The following is a 5,502-nucleotide window of genomic DNA, read 5'->3' on the forward strand; positions in this document are numbered from 1 at the left end:
GTCAAACTCGTAATATTGACGAAACTACAGCTCTTTTTAGTGAGGCGCGCGGAGGATCGATACAGCAGAAATACGCTACACTGGCTTCGCAGCGTGCTCGATTCTATTATTGCGGAAACAAAAGAATCCTATATACCTGTTAGACCTTCAAAACTATTTTATTTGACCCTATAGTGTTTATATTTATATGTTAGTATTTGTGTGTGTGTGTGTGTGTGTGTGTGTGTGTGTGTGTGTGTGTGTGTGTGTGTGTGTGTGTGTGTGTGTGTGTCTGCGTCTGCGTCTGCGTCTGCGTCTGCGTCTGCGTCTGCGTCTGCGTCTGCGTCTGCGTCTGCGTCTGCGTCTGCGTCTGCGTCTGCGTCTGCGTCTGCGTCTGCGTCTGCGTCTGCGTCTGCGTCTGCGTCTGCGTCTGCGTCTGCGTCTGCGTCTGCGTCTGCGTCTGCGTCTGCGTCTGCGTCTGCGTCTGCGTCTGCGTCTGCGTCTGCGTCTGCGTCTGCGTCTGCGTCTGCGTCTGCGTCTGCGTCTGCGTCTGCGTCTGCGTCTGCGTCTGCGTCTGCGTCTGCGTCTGCGTCTGCGTCTGCGTCTGCGTCTGCGTCTGCGTCTGCGTCTGCGTCTGCGTCTGCGTCTGCGTCTGCGTCTGCGTCTGCGTCTGCGTCTGCGTCTGCGTCTGCGTCTGCGTCTGCGTCTGCGTCTGCGTCTGCGTCTGCGTCTGCGTCTGCGTCTGCGTCTGCGTCTGCGTCTGCGTCTGCGTCTGCGTCTGCGTCTGCGTCTGCGTCTGCGTCTGCGTCTGCGTCTGCGTCTGCGTCTGCGTCTGCGTCTGCGTCTGCGTCTGCGTGTGCGTCTGCGTCTGCGTGTGCGTGTGCGTCTGCGTGTGCGTCTGAGTCTGTGTGTGCGTGTGCGTGTGCGTCTGGCGTCTGCGTCTGCGTTGCTGTGCTGCGTCTGCGTCTGCGTCTGGTCGTGTGTGTGTGTGGTGTGTGTGTGTTGTGTGTGTGTGTGTGTGTGTGTGTGTGTGTGTGTGTGTGTGTGTGTGTGTGTGTGTGTGTGTGTGTGTGTATCTTGGAAAGCACTAAAGAAGCTCGAACAGCCAAGAAAATGACGAAAACTGCCGAACAGGAGTTCTACGAGGAAGAGGAAGACATTTTAGATGGACCCGGAATAGCGGATTGAGCGTTATTTAACTGTAAGTATCGTGAAAACATCCAAAACTTCATTTCTTTATTCAACTGAGACTTTTTTGACCCGCCATATTAAATCCGCCATTTTAAATTTTAAAAATCTGATATCAGATTCGGATTCAGCGACCTCAAAAACTTTTATACTGAAATTTGCATGCATTTTACGTGCTTTTTTGGCTGAAAGCGAAAAAATAAACTTTAACGCGTTTTTCTTAAAACCACTTTTTCCAACTTTGCGTACAAGATAACTCAAGAAGTAATCACTCAAATAACTTTCGCCAAGCACGATTCAATTCCTTACAATTTTCTCCAAGGTTTGAACTTATACGTTTACATTTTATTGTTTATTTATAACATTTTTATCAACAACAAAAGATCGATTTTTTTATCAAAAAAATGTCATTTTTCTTACGATTGCTGTAACTTCTTCAATTTTTCATATTTTTATTTGCAAATAGGTTAAATTTCTGCGTAATTGATTAAGCTTTAAGGAAAATTTTTATTTTTTGCTTTCAGATAACTCAGCTCGATGCTTCAATGTACGCAGCTAACCGTTGCGCTACCAACAGTGCGCTACAAAATTGTCCGCCATTATAATAAAAATTAATGTAACTGAAAAAAAATTTTTTTTTTCTTCTTTAAGAATGTGTTTCCATATTACAAAAAAAAATTAATTCAATATCACTTATAGTTTCCTTGAAAAAATTTCCAAAAAATCATCATTTTTCACCCGGCTAAAGTAGATTCTCCCCTTAAAGAGCAAGGGAGGCTGATGAGGGAGGAGATGGAGGAGTTGAGAAGAGAGGGGCAGGAGAGAGAGGAGAAATGGAAGGAAAAGAAGAAAAAAATGATGAGCTGCATAAAAGGGCTGGAAAGGAAGGTAGAGGAGTTGGAAATAGATAAAGAGGGGGAGGAAAAAAGGGTGGGATATCTGGGGAGGAAAAGGAGACAAAATAAGAGAGTTGGAGAAGAGGATGAAAAGGAAGGAGCGGGAAGAAAGGAGAAAGAATGTAATAATCAGAGGGCTGGAGGTCAAGGAAGGAAAGAGGAGGGAGGCGGTAGAGGAGGTGTTAAGCGCCATAGGGGTGAGAGGAAACATTGAGGAAATCAAGAGAGTGGCCGGGGATAGAGAGAAGGACAGAGAGATGGTGCTGGTAAAGATAAAGAGTGAGGAGCAGAGAGAAGAAATCATGAGGAGAAAGAGAGAGCTAAAGGGAAGGAAGGAGAGGATTCTGGAAGACTGGATTTGGAAAGAGAGAAAAATGAGGTGAAAGTTAAAAGAAATTGCGAGGAAAGAGGAGAAAAGAGGAAAGAGGGTGAGAATAGGGTATGAAAGGTTATGGATAGATGAGCAATGCTGGAAATGGGATGAGGAAGAGAAGGTTTTGAAGAATGGGAGGGGGGAGCAAAAAAGAGAAAAGGAGGGGGGAGAGAAAAGAGATGAAACGGAATAGCGCCATCAATGAACTCGATGTTCGACAGGAGGAAAGCCAACATGAGGAGAAGGAGCGCGCCGCTGCCAAGAAGAAGAATGTGAGCAGGGCAGGAGGACGAAGGGAGAAGAGAAGAGAGAGAGGAAAGGGGAGGAGGAAGGAAGAAGGGAGTGGAACGTGGCTTTTTGGAATGTGGCGGGGCTAGAGAATGGAGATAAGGAGTTTTGGATAGGGCTGAAGGAATGGAATGTAATGGTGCTACTAGAAACGTGGCTAGATGATAGAGGATGGATAAGGGTTAAGGAGAGACTACCGGGAGGATACAAATGGGAAATGCAAGCGGCAAAGAGAGAGAACAAGATAGGAAGAGCGAAAGGAGGAATGGTCATGGGTATTAAGAAGGAGCTGGCGGAGAAGGAAAAAAGAATTATGGGGGCGGGGGAAGGGATCATGACGGGCAAGGTGAGGGTGGGGGAGGAAAGATGGAGGATAGTGGGAGTCTACGCAGGAGAGAGCACGGAGAAGGCTCTGAGGGAGATGGAGCGGTGGGTGGAGAACAAAGAGGCAGGAGTTAGAGTGTTGATAGGGAGGGACTTTAACGCGAGAACAGGGGAAAAAGGGGGAGAGATAGAAGGGAAAGAAGGGGAGGAAGGAAGGGGAGAGCAAAAGGAGAGAAGGTCAAAGGACCGGGTTATAAATAGGGAGGGCAGGCTGATGCTGGACTTCCTAGGGGAAAAAGAATGGTGCATTTTTAATGGGAACACAAGAGGAGACGAAGAGGGAGAGTGTACTTATATTGGGGGAAGGAGAAACACAGTGATAGATTACGTAATAGGGGAGGGAGAGGTAAAGGACAGAGTGGAAAAGATTAGGATAGAGGACAGGGTGGACTCCGATCATCAACCGGTGAAGTATGGCTGAAAGGAGAATGGAGAAGCGGGAAAGGGCACAAAGGAGGAGAAAAAGCTTGGAGGGGAGTATGGAACGAAGAAGGGAGAGAAATGTTCAGGCAGAAGCTGGGGAGGGTAGAGCTGGGGGAAAAGGGGCTGGAAGAGGAATGGGAGGAGATGGAGGGGAGGGTGAAGGGAGCACTGAAAAAGACAGAGGAGAAGCTGAATAAGAAAGAGAAGTGAAAAATAGGCTGGTGTAATACGGAATGTTTGGAGAAAAAGAAGGAGGCAAGAAGAGAACTAAGGAGGTGGAGAAGGAAGGGTGGGTGGGCGGAAGAATACCAAAGGGCGAAACAAGAATTCAGAGAGTTGTGCAAGAGGAAAAAGAAGAAGGAGAACGAGAGATAAGAAAAAAGGGCGGCGGAAGTGAGTAGGGAAAGTGAAGTGTGGGAGATAGTTAACAAAGAGAGGAGGAAGAGGAGGAAAGTGACAGAGGGGATAGAAATGGCGGAGTGAAAGAAACATTTTATGAGGCTGCTCGGAGGGGTGGAAAGCAGGGTTGTCAAAGAAGGGTGAGGAAAATGAGAAGGAAATAAGTAAGGGGGAGGTGAGAAGAGCCTTAAAGAAACTGAAAAAGGGAAAGGCGGCAGGGGTGGATGGTGTTCCGAGTGAGGTGTGGAAGCATGGAGGGGAAGAGATAGAGGAATGGGTGAGAAAGTTTTGCAATAAAGTCTGGAGGGGAGGAGGATGGCCGGAGAGCTGAAAGAAGAGAGTGATTGTGCCCATAGCAAAAAAGTGGGAGGGGGAGAGGGTAGAAGACTACAGGGGGGTCACCCCGTTATCCACCCTATACAAGGTATACGTAGCGGTGCTAGCGGAAAGACTGAGGGAAGAAGTGGAGAGTAAAGGGATTATCCCGCCGAGTCAAACAGGATTCAGGAAGGGGATGGGGACGGTGAACAACATTTTTGTGCTTAACTATTTAGTGAACAAACAACTGGAAAAAAAAGGAGAAAGGTGGTAGCGTTGTTTGTGGATCTAAAGGCGGCCTTTGACTCGGTGGATAGGGAGGTGCTGATTGAGGCGCTGAGGGAGAGGGGGGTTAGGGAGAGTTTGATAGAGAGGATAGAGGAAGTGTTGAGGGAGACAAAAAGTAAGGTTGAAGTGGGAAAGGAGCTGGGAGAAAGTTTTTGGACAGGTGAGACAGGGGTGCCCGCTGAGCCCGCTGCTGTTCATCGTATTGCTGGCTGACCTAGAGGAGGAGATAAAGAAGGTTAAGTGGGGCGGAATCAGGCTGGGAGGAAAAAGGGTATACGACCTGGAGTACGCGGATGACATGGTGTTGCTGGCGGAGGGAGAGGATGAGGTGAGAAGTATGATGAAGAGGCTGGAGAGATACTTGGATAAGAAGAGGCTGGAGTTTAACACGGAGAAAACCAAGAACATGAGGTTTAGAAAAAGAGGAGGAAGGATGGTGAAAAGAGACTGGTGGTGGAAAGGAAGAAAAGTGGAGGAGGTGAAAGAGTTCCGATACTTAGGCTATACGCTACAAAGGAATGGAGGGCAAGAAACGCACGTAAAAGAGACGGTTAGGAAGGCGGCGGCGGTAATGGGGCAAGTGTGGGGGATAGGGAAGAGGAGGTTGGAAAGAACTGGGAGAGAAGGCTTTGGCTATTTGACAAGCTGGTTTGGACGGTAATGGGGTACGGGGTGGAAATATGGTGATGGAAAGAAAGAGAAGAGATGGAGAGGCTTGAAGAAAAATATTTGAGATGGGTGTTGGGAGTAGGAGGACGCCGTGGTACTTGGTGAGGGAGGAGTTGCAAAAAAAAATTAAGAGGTAGGGCGGGCAGGAGGGCGTGGGGTTTCGGAAGGAAGCTGGAAGAAGGAGGAGAAAGTGAATTGGCGAGATTGTGTTGGGAGGAAGTAAAGGGGAGATCGAGGAGGAGAAGAGAAAAGATCTCGGGCTGGGAAGAGGGCAGAAAGAAGTATCTGAGCGACAGA

Source organism: Temnothorax americanus, unplaced genomic scaffold, assembly GCF_048541705.1.
Source record: "Temnothorax americanus isolate GAGA-0224 unplaced genomic scaffold, ASM4854170v1 Scaffold82, whole genome shotgun sequence".
Taxonomy (NCBI): domain Eukaryota; kingdom Metazoa; phylum Arthropoda; class Insecta; order Hymenoptera; family Formicidae; genus Temnothorax; species Temnothorax americanus.